We start from the raw sequence: 12,082 nt of genomic DNA on the forward strand, positions 1-12,082 counted from the left end.
CTCAAAGGCCAGCGCCAGTTGGACCTTTGCAGCACTACATGGAACCACGCTCGTTCGCGGGAAAAGTGGGCGAAGACGTCGACGAGTGGCTGACGCACTACGCAAGGGTGAGCCGCTACAACCGTTGGGATTCTGTCACTCAGCTTGAATATGTCGCACTTTTTCTGAGTGACACAGCGCTGATGGGGTATTAAAACCACGAAGACTCCATAACAACGTGGGAGCGCTTTTTAGAGGAAATTAAGAAGTGTTTTGGCGACACCCACGCCAAACAGAAACGCGCCGAGAGAACACTTGCTCAAGGAGCTCAAGCTCCTGGAGAAACATGCACTATATACATAGAAGAAATCCTCAAGCTGTGGAAAATCGTAAATTCGCAGATGTCTGAGGGAGACCGAGTCGGACATTTCCTCAAAGGAATTGCAGAAGATGTATACAATTTCCTCATAAGCCGGGAACACGTTGATTTCGTCTCAGATGTCGTGCGTCATTGCCGTACGTTTGAGACGTTGAAAACACGTCGCATTGTGCCAAAATTTGGTCGCCTGGCGAATGTGACAACCGTTGCCAGCGTCGATGAGAGCCCGTCCGCCGATCTTTCATCTACTATACGGCAGATCGTGCGTGAAGAACTGCTGCGGCACCAGGAATTTGCGCGCGCCGTCATACGACAACCTAATGCTTATTACCCGCCACACATGGCGCCTGCTACACCCTGCACTTCCTGGCAACCGGCGGTATGTGTCACAGGCGTCAACAACAGAGGTGCTCCATGGCCACATGACACATTTACGCCCGAACACCGACCTGCTGAACACCCTCGCCCAAGCAGGTTCCTCCTGTGCAGCAGGCTCAGCCGCTTCGCTCAGCTACACGACCCCCCACGGCTGAGCGCTTCGAAGGGCAGTTCATCGATCGTCGTTTACCTGTGTGTTATAGCTGTGACGACTTGGGTCACATTGCCAGGTACTGCAATCCCCGCCAACCACCGAGGTTCGACCGATCGACTACGTCTAGGCGGTACCGCGCTCCTCTGCGCGAAACATATTCGCCCTCGCACACATACTTAGGAAGCTTGCCTCACCAGCACCCGGAGCCGCTGCGGAACCGTTCTCCAGCATCCACTCAATCCTCGTGTAAGCCGATCGCCCTCTCCGCGGCGTCGATACCCGTCGCCACCTCTGGAAAACTAGGCAGCGCGGCCGTTGGAGGTGAGGTCGCTGGACAATCTTCGATGTCGACAGAGATACCTCCAACCATTTGTATGTTTAAGAATAAGGTGTTTGTATTAATTGACGGGGTTTCATCCATGGCATTAGTGGACACGGGAGCACCCGTTTCAGTGAGGAGTCTTGCGTTCAAAAGCCTCCTACGATGAAAGGTGATGTTTCGCTGGGACCGTGCCGATACGTTTCGCGGAGTGAGTGGGGAGTTGTTGTATCCTGTGGGCGTGTGTAATGTAGACGTTACCTTGGGTGGTTAAATATTTAACGCGGAGTTCGCTGTTCTACCTCATTCTACGCATGACGTAATCCTGGGCCTTGATTTTTTGAAACTGTGTGGTGCCACCGTCAACTGCAAAACGGGTGAAATCAGTGTACGTACGAGCTTTTCTGCTGCGTTTGTGGAAGGCCCACCGTATCGTGGAAGTGTGCTTTGTGTATCCCGGAATACAGTTGTGCCTCCGTTATCCGCAACGTGTGTTTCAGTCGCCTGTTTCCCCACCACCGACGGAACGTTTGACGCTACCGTGGAGCCCGTTCATCTGAGTTGCATTAAGAGGAATGTACTGATACCATATTGCACGCTGTCATTTCTTGAGGGACGCACCAACTTATGGGCCGTAAACTGTTCGAGTGAACCTGCAACACTACCGCAGGGTCTGAAACTCGCCGCCTACCATGAAGATCAAGTGCTATCTTTCGCCATTCTTACAGAGGCCCTTGATTCTGCGGATGAGCGCCATTTCGTTAATGTCTGCCCTGCGGCGCACTCCTCATTTCTGACTATGGTAAGCAAGTCACTCAGCACTAAGCAGCGTCACGAAGTGGCGAATATTCTGCAAAACATGCCCGACTGTTTGACTTCTTCCAGCAAGAGGGAGCACCATTGTTTCCTCCTTCTCGTATACACCATCGCATAGATACGGGATCTGCCGAACCGTTGCGACAGAAACCATACAGAGTCTCACCATCGGAACGCAAGGTGATCAATGACCAAGTCCACGAAATGCTAAATAAGAACGTAATCCAAAAATACTGTAGTCCGTGGGTAGCGCCAGTGAATCTGGGTAGAAAGAAAGATGGTACATGGCAATTTTGTGTTGACTACCGCCGCCTCAACACCATCACTAAAAAGGACGTATATCCTCTTCCGCGTATTGATGATGCAATCGACGGCCTGTCATCAGCGTCTTACTTTTTGTTTGTTGACTTGAGGTCGGGGTACTGGCAGATTGCTATGCACAAGGCAGACAAGGAGAAAACGGCATTTGTAACACCAGATGGACTTCTGAATTTAATGTGATGCCGTTCGGGCTCTGTAATGCGCCTGCAACTTTCGAGCGCTTCATGGACAACATCCTGCTTGGTTTGAAGTGGGAAGTATGCATGTGCTATCTAGATGATGTAGTGATTTTTGGGCGCACGTTCAGTGAGCACAACGCACGTCTCGATCTTGTGCTAGACTGCTTGGACAAAGCGGGTTTGGTGCTCAACTCGAAGAAGTGTCATTTTGCAGAGCGCCAAACACTCGTTCTGGGACACCTAGTGGATAAGGACGGCATACGACCTGATCCAGCGAAAACTGCTACGGTGGAAGCCTTCAAGCAACCTCGTCATGTAAAAGAGCGACACAGTTTCTTAGGGCTTTGCTCGTACTTTCACCGGTTTATTCGTGGATTTGCCAACATCGCGTATCCGCTGACATGCCTTCTCCAGAAGGGCGTTCCCTTTGAATGGACTCCTGAATGTGAAGGTAGTTTTCGTGAGCTGAAGTCTCGTCCGACGTCTCATCCCATTCTCCGACACTCATATTTTGGCGATGTAAATAAACTTCAACTTCAACTTCAACTTCGACCATGCGGCTCCCACAGAAGTTCATAGGCACGCTAGCGGTATTGGCATCGGCGCTGTCCTTATTCAACGCGTCTACACCAAAGAACACGTCGTCGCCTATGCGAGTCGTTCTTTAAGTAAGTCCGAGCGTAACTACACTGTTAGAGCAAGAATGTCTTGCAGTTATTTTCGCAGTACAGCCCTTCCGGTCGTACCTGTACGGGCACCCCTTCACTGTGGTGACAGACCATCATTCTCTCTGCTGGCTGGTTAACCTCCGTGATCCGTCAGGCCGGCTTGCGCGTTAGACACTCCGTTTACAGGAATATAACTTTACCGTTTCTTATAAAAGCGGCCGCCGACACGCCGACGCTGACTGCCCCTCGCGCATGCCGCTTCCAACGACGGACTGCGACGCGGACAACTTCGACTGCTATAACGCATCACTGGAGCCGGGATTTCCTGGTATAAACACCTTCAAGGTCGAGCAACAAAAAGACAGAACTTTAGAACCGCAGCTCATTACTGCAAGGCAATCAGCACCATCCACTCGTTTCTGCGTTCGTGATGTAGTTCTTTACAAAAAGAACTATTCTACTACAGGCCCACGCTATCTTCTGGTGGCCCCGGAGAGTCTCGGTGTCTCCGTCTTGCGCGCTATGCATGACGATCCAACATGTGGTCATTTGGGTTCTGCGCGAACTCTCTACCGCCTTCAAGAAAGGTTCTACTGGCCTAAAATGCGCCAGACGACCGCCCAGTATGTGTCCAGCTGCAGCGAGTGTCAACATTACAAGCGTCCAACGAGTGCTCCTCCTGATCAACTCCATCCAGTGCCACCCCCCAGCGCTCCGCGTTCCTTTCCCGCGTTCATCCGATGGGAATTGCTGGATTATCGTGTGTGCCGATCACTTGACACCCTACTGTGAGACAGCTGCAATATCATCGGCTACTGCAACCGCAGTGTGTATTTTTCTGCTGCGTTTTGTCATTCTTCGACATGGACCTCCCAGAGTCATCGTCAGCGATCGTGGGCGGCAGTTCAGTACAGACGTGGTCGAAGAGATGCTTCGTTTATGTGCTTCAAGGCTTCGACATTCCACCCCGTATCATCCCCAAACAGATGGCCTTACGGAACGCACGAACAGAACTCCATACATGCTGTCCATGTATGTCGCGTCAGATCATAAGAACTGGGACAGCGTGCTACCTTTCATTACGTACGCATTTAACACCTCAAAGCATGAACATACGGGCTGCAGTCCCTTCTTTCTTCTTTACGCTCGTCCGCCTCGTTATACACTAGACACTATCTTCCCGTTTTAGAGCCACGATAATCTTTGTGTATCAGACAGCCTGTCTTGCTGAGGAAGCCTGACGACTTGCTTCTTTACGCACTCTTGTTCGCCGACGCCGACACGTGATGTATGACCCAGGTGATTTAGTGTTGCTCTGGAAACCAACCAGGAAACGTGGATTGTGTGAGAAACTGCTGGCCCACTATGATGGACCCTATGTTATTACTGAGCGTATCAGCGAATTAACCTACCGCATAGCACGTCTCACATCAAATGGCCGACGGTCAGCAAAGACTGAACTTTCGCATGTCGCTCGTTTAAAGCCCTTTATTTCTCGACAGCCTGTTTGGCTTGCCCGGCGGGCTTCTTCTGCGCGGAGGGAAATGTGACGCTCTTACGTGCATAGTGGCTTCACGCCTCAACAAACAGTATGCGGGGGCACCGAAGAGGGGTGAACGAAGAAGACGACGTGTGGCTGGCTGGCTGAATCTCGACAGGCGCTCAGCTGATCTAGGCCATCGTATCTAACTCTACCCGGCTTCAAAAAACGCCTTTTGCGGGCGTAATATTCATATTGTTGATCGTTCTCTGTAAGTCCTCTGTATACCCACTCCTGCTATAGTCCTCGCAGGGCTGTGGCATGTGCAATAAATAAATGTGGTACTGCACGTTGCTAGGAGTGGAGGAGGCGTGGAAGAACGCGATACTCAATAGTTCTCTGGTGACCCAGACAAGCCGTAGTTTAATTCAGTGTTAGTGAGTTAGGGCGAAAGTCGCCTTGTTTAGCGAGGTAAATCACTTTAAAAACAAGTTTCGGAGTCTTCGCGACGTTTCAGTGGACAACGCTACGCGATCAAGTTTTGTGCGTGTGGTGCTAACAAAACAGCCACAGAAACAGTGCCGACTTGACTCGTGCCTTTAGTGAGGATGTCTCGTGCAACATGTTTTGGACGACCCTAAATTGCAGGGAGGGGATGATGCACTACTTAGAGCCCTTTCTGAGGAAACTTCTTGCTGGTGTATTACTGTTGCCAACAGAGTCGCCCGAGAGTCCTGTGTTCAACTGCAGGCTCAAGTAAATCGCAAAATACAGGTGCCGGGTCATAGTTGTTTTCGGCTTCAACCACGTTGGAGACTCCTCTAGAGGATGGACAGGTGTTTCAACCATTTCGCTCAACACGACTGAAGCCAGAACGTATCGGCCGAACACGTGATCTTCACGCCAGAGCGCTCGGCACATTTAGTAGTCGCAACTGCCGGACCCATAAAGCCCTCAGAGAAGTATGTGGGGCCAAATACTATGGAGCACACCACGCTTTTCTTCCGTTTCACCAGCGTTTAAACTTGGCTCGAAACAGGATGACATTGACCGATACATGGTGAAGAGGCAATTTTTTTGTCGCGAGTAATTGGCCAGTGTCAGTGAGGGGCACGTACCATAAGGTTTGCCGCTTGGCAGTGTGGTTTTTAGTGCCACACTGGTTTTTAGTGTGCGTTTAGTTTTTTGCCAGGGGGGACCCGCTCGATATATGTGCCACATAAACCCACTCCCAATGTCTCACTCAGCTATGTGCAGGAACTTCAGTATCACTTGGAAATAATATGAGGGTGCAGATTTCTGAACATTCCTCATCAAAAGTTTTGTCACCTTCAAAGTATTTTCCATTGAGTGCAATGCACTTGTCCCGGCGTTTCTGCCATTCCTGGATAATATGGGTGAAGCCATTTTTATTCGGTCGCTTGAAAACTCCCTCCAAATTCTTGACAGCATTCTGGCCCCTAAAAAGGTCTCACGGGCCAAGGTCAGGACAATATGGTAGGTGTGAGATTGTTCAGATGTTTTTCCGAGAGGTGAATTGGACCACAACGTTAGCAACGTGAGACCTTGTGTTATCATCGTGAAGTTTCCCATTTCCTACAAGTACGGGCCTTTTTCTTGCGTTGTCTTCTCTCTTGTGGCTCCAAAACACTTCTGTAGTACTCGGTGTTTACCATCTGGCTTGTAGGAACTGAATCGGTGTAGGTCAGAAAATGTGATCACCATTGCCTTGTTTGCCGATCTTCACACTTTTGCCGTCATCGGTCGAGGCTGCCTCTTTTCTCTCCCACCCATTTTCACTTCTACGCAGCGCTTCCAGTCGAGATAAACGTCTATACGGTTCTGTGTACAGACTCTGGACATGTGAGGATATTCTGTCAAAATTTTGTGGCTGTTTCATACTAAAATTGCCAGGGATTAGGAAAGTTGCGGGACAGTAGCAAAGCGTCCATCGGTTTTTATTATTGCGGCCGCAGTGTTGACGGTTTCCTCAGAAAGGGCTCTAAGTAGTGCATCATCCCCTCCCTGCAATTTAGGGTCGTCCAAAACATGTTGCACGAGACATCCTCACTAAAGGCACGAGTCAAGTCGGCACTGTTTCTGTGGCTGTTTCGTTAGGACGACACACACAAAACTTGATCGCGTAGCGTTGTTCACACAAAGTCGCTATCGGTCACCCTTGGAGGCTATGACATGCTAGCTCATGTTTGAATGCACTGCTACTGCTGCATTCGAGTGAAACGCGATTGACGTCTGGTGGAAAATAATGGTGTTACAACGTTTACAAGTTATCCTAACAGATGACGCAGCGAGCGCGCAGTGAAGAGCACCAGACATAGTCTCTGTTTTCATTGAACAATTTTCGTACAGACAAAGAAATCGCTCCCCAAGCACTCCATACAAATGGTTAACCAATGAATCTGAGGCATGCGACCCGGTGTTTATCACTTGGTTAATCCAGATGGTTCGTTAACCGACGGCTTTGTAGGCTGCCGGAGACTCGATACGCATTTCACAGCCTGACAAACTGGTGCACTTGGACCCGTGACGATGTTACCTGGCGCGACTGCCATAGAATCTAATGGGCATGCTCCAACGTACGCAAGAGCCTTGTCAATGGGCATTTCGGGCCAGGTAGCATGACGTCATGGATCGCAGTAAACAGGCCTTGTGCTATGTACGTTGTACAGGCTGATCGCGCGCCTTCCTTTCTCTTTTTTTTTCGCGCATGTGCACGGGATTGCGCCGGAGTATTTGGCGTACAGGCGACCGACAAACGGAAGGACAGACAAATTGGCTAGCCATGCGCAGCTTCTCTGTTACGTGGAAGTCATATCAAAGAAAAATAAGAGCTATTTAAGCAAGTCTAAAATGCGAAGCGTATTATCATCATCACTTAGCCACTACATACATGAAGCGTTTTGGGCCGCGACCATTTGCGCGAGAAAAGATTATTAGCACTCATCTGAATGCGGAAACAACGGACGGCTACGTTCGCAAAAGCTAGCCAGTAGAGCCGCTTCATTACTGATGCGTTATCAACAAAACGAAAAGAAAAAGGTTAGCACATGCAGTGACTATGGCGTTGCGTTGCTGAGTCCATCCCGATGGCGGGCGCCTTTCGATGGAACCGAACACTAACGATGGTGGTGGGTGGGTGGGAGCTTGAAGTAGTCAGAATTATTCTGTAGTCCCGCACTAAGGCGACCTCATGAACATATTGTGGTTTTAGTACGTAAAACCCCGGAGAGATGTTTCAGCCTTTTGGAATAGCTTTCCCACTGTGGCTGTAAGGGCAGTGCGTTTCGAGCAAAATCACCAAGTTGTGCATCTACGATACATAGCACCTCAGTGTTTCACGAAGCACAGGTGCCGACTCAGAAGCTGGGCGCACCATTGCCCATGCGCTGCGATGGCTTCGTATTGCAGTGACCGTAGTAAGTGAGGAGACCGTGGCGGGCCAGCGCAGCAAGCGCGTGTGCGTGAGGCATAGTTTCACACAATTACTCGGGGCGGCACTCGGGGTGGTTCAGCAAGCAAAGGAATTGCAGAAAATACATGGATTTGCCTAAACTTTGCCCTTCCGGCTTTAAACGGCTCCGCGACTTTCTGACGAAAATTTGCTCTCATTACGCCATCGACGCATGCATCGGCGAGCGGAATGGAACGCCCTTAAAAATTTCTTCCGCACAAGCCAGCGTGTGTGTAAGAAGATGAGACAAATCCCATGGTGGCTGAATCTCAGCGCCAGATTTCCCTCGAGTAATTATTATAGAGAACTCTATCGCAGGAGGCACGTGCCGCGCAGATGTGAAAGAGGTGAAGGCCTTGCATATATATATATATATATATAATATATATAACCAGGCTCCAAGTAAGGAAAAAAGAAAATACATATATATATATATATATATATATATATATATATATATATATATATATATATATATATATATATATATATATATATATATCCGGTGTCGGATTTTCTTGCGGTTATACTGGTAGGAGAAACCAGGCTCCAAGTAAGGAAAAAAGAAAATATATTCTGACTGATTTATGTTTACTCCAAAAGACGGCTGTCCGCCTTCCGCTGTCTCTTTCGCATGTTGTTAATGCGGTTCTAGCCTTTGTACTTATAACGTTGTGACCCGGGCGTACCGTCCAGGTTTCTATTGCTTCAGTTCTTGTTTCAAGTGAACTGCGTTACACGAATGAAACAGTACCTTCCACCCACTCTATAAAATATTTCTTGCTCAGAAAAAGTTATACACTGAGTATAGCCATGTTACGTAATGCTGCCACTTTTGTGCTTTTCTAACAGTGTGGTTATATTTATAACGGCGTTTCGCTAGGCGCGAGCAGCCATGGGCTTGCCAAAAGATTCGACGTGTTGTACGTTACTCCTAATCGCTTAGTATTCATCTTAGTTGTTTCATTTGTAAACCTGTTGTGCTGTACTTAACTCATAATTAGCTCAATTGTCTTTCGATGCTTTTTCCTTATATTGTCGCATTGTAATGATGAAGAATGAATTCACTAGTTGGTGAACTCACAAGCGTAAGGAGAGCGGCGAGTAAGTCGGCGATCTTCAAAAATGTGATCTGCAAGTCAAGCGCGTGTTTCGACGACAACATACACGAGATATAGAATCGATAACATTCGAAGTTCCAGATCGTGCAGGCGCGGCCTGCGCTGAGCGATAGCGTCCAACATTTGTTTGCCGGTGAAAAGCGGTTACCGAAGCAAGAAAAGTACACGAGCCAATATCTTCTTTTAGTACCCCTCTTCCTTACTCAGTACGACACAAGCTAGCCATGCCGTTTTTTATGGTATGCATTGTGCAAATGACCTTAATAAATGAAGTATCTCTCCTCTTTCCCGTGTAGATGAGCGAGAAATGAAGCGCAGCACCCAGGAACCGGGAGAGACTGCAACAAGTGTCTACGGCAGCGGCAATCGGGGTGAAATGAATCACCAGAGAGAGCGAGCGGACTAACAGTGTTCAAATAAAGTTCGGCGCACCATTGCGCATGTGCAGCGATGGCTTCGTATTGCAGTGACCGTAGTAAGTGAGGAGACTGTGGCGGGCTAGCGCAGCAAGCACGTGTGCTTGAGGCACTGTTTCATACAATAATTACTGCAGGGAACTCTGGCACTAGTGTCTACTGGAGCGGCAATCGGGGTGGTTCTGCAAGCAAGGGAATTGCAGGAAATACATGGATTTGCCTAAACTTTGTCCTTCCGGCTTTAAACGGCTCCGTGAGTTTCTGATGAAAATTCGCTCAATTGTCTTGCGATGCTTTTTCTTCATATTCTCGCATTGTATTGATGAATGAATTCATCAGCGCGACTTTTTGCACAAGGAGGAGACGAGACTTATCTTGCCACTGCACAGTTAGAGTGACACCTACGATTCTCTAACGTGCACCCAAACGGTGGCACACGAGCGTATTTTCATCGCACACGGGTTCCGTAACTTGCATCAGGAGCAAGGAAATGATCGGGTATTTGCATTATATTGGTGGTGATGCGGCTCGGGGTAGCGTTTAGGCCAGGAATACTCCAGACATAGGGATGACCAAAAAGGATGAGCGAAGTTGTATCTGGAGGCCTTAGTGGCGAAAAGCACCTACGCCACGGGTCGTCCCGGTATTGTACTGTCTTCGACATCGGCCGATGCATGGGGGGTATCTAACGCCTGCTGCAGCTGCACTATCTTCTGTTAATCCCTCCTCTATTACTTATTACAACGCAGGAAACCCATGCGGTTTTTTGTATATACTGCACGTATGTGCAGCAGTTTAAATGTCCGGGCACATCAGGAACCGCACCGAGGGGCTGTTGTGGTACGTCGACGGCACGGCCGAACGCGGGACATATGGTGTGAGGCCTAATGGCCGGGGCGCAAAGCGCCACAGAAAAGAGGCGTGCGACTTCAACGAGGACAAAACTATACTGCGTTTACTTCCAGTAGAGGGGAAGAGAACACGGAGCAGCATACAACGTTAAGCGTGGCGTAGCGCTAGCGGTCAACTTGTTTAGAAACGGAAGCAGAAGATGCAACGTCTCCTCTACTATAAAAGTGAAAAGCGAGTACTCAAGGCAAAATGACGTACAGACAAAACAAGATATTGTGCACAGGTATACAATGCATAACGCTGTGCGAGAACCCATACAATTAGGTGGATAGCTAAGTGGAAATGCAGCACACGACATGCAGTGAGTAGCTTGAAAAGACGACTATACGAGTACAACGAGATCAACATAACACGCAATGTGTTCGGTGGACTGGAGGCATACTTATACATTGGAAAAAGGGACGTGTACCAATCAGACTTTTTTGACAGCAGGTACTACTATATTTTACTTGTTAAAGACATCTTCTTTGGTTCCCCTTTTATTTTACCTGGAAACGTAATGCTGAAAAGTGAGCATAACGAAAAACATTGCACGCTGCAGTGTTACAAAATATCTGGAAAGAACAATGCATACGAGTTGACACAATATGCATTTAACTGTGCCTAAATGAAGACATGTCAACACTATCCGTCAAAGTCGTGTGATGGTCATTGATCGAAGAAGGCTTAGTAACTGTGCAAGAAAGAAATCTGCTCTCATTTTCAAATACTCTACAAACTGGGTGTCATGGGAGATAAGTTTTCCTTTGCCGCAAAGACCCGCATTGGTTTGACGTTTATGCTGCAAGAAAGCCCCCATTTTGCAGGATGGAACGACATTTTTGGCATAAGAGCAGAGTTCTCATGGGAAGGTTGAAACCGGAACGATCTTATTAGTAATGCATCAATTTGTAAGTAGGCCTGTAATGTATAAACGTTAGAAGCGAACGTTTCCGAGCAAACCAAGACGAGCTATTTTGAGACATCTTTAAACCATGCCGGGGGTTATTTGTTACTTGTTAGAGCATTGTTACTTGTAGATATGCTGGGAAGTGTGCCAGTGTCCCGAGTTTTTTCAGTCATTGTAGGGTGGGACGGAATGGCGGATGGAAGCTCAACAAATTCTTCTGTCAGGAAGAGGAAGAACCCGGTCGCGAGGGTGAAACACAGGTTGGAATGTAATGGGTGCAGCAGGAAAACCTGTACCAACTGGCAGAAAAGGGACGAACTATCAAGATTTAAGTCATTGATTTAAGCTTCAAGGAGAATCCTGATGTACCGGGTATTTCACGAGCGTATTTTCATCGCACACGGGTTCCGTAACTTGCATCAGGAGCAAGGAAATGGTCGGGTATTTGCATTATATTGGTGGTGATGCGGCTCGGGGTAGCGTTTAGGCCAGGAATTCAACGCTTGCCATTTTCCGGCTCGAAAGTATTTCGATCTCTTACGCGGTCAATTTTTAATGTACCATAGTATTAAGGACCACGCTTTCGCGAGTTGCGTACT

This window comes from Dermacentor andersoni, chromosome 9, assembly GCF_023375885.2.
Source record: "Dermacentor andersoni chromosome 9, qqDerAnde1_hic_scaffold, whole genome shotgun sequence".
Lineage (NCBI taxonomy): Eukaryota > Metazoa > Arthropoda > Arachnida > Ixodida > Ixodidae > Dermacentor > Dermacentor andersoni.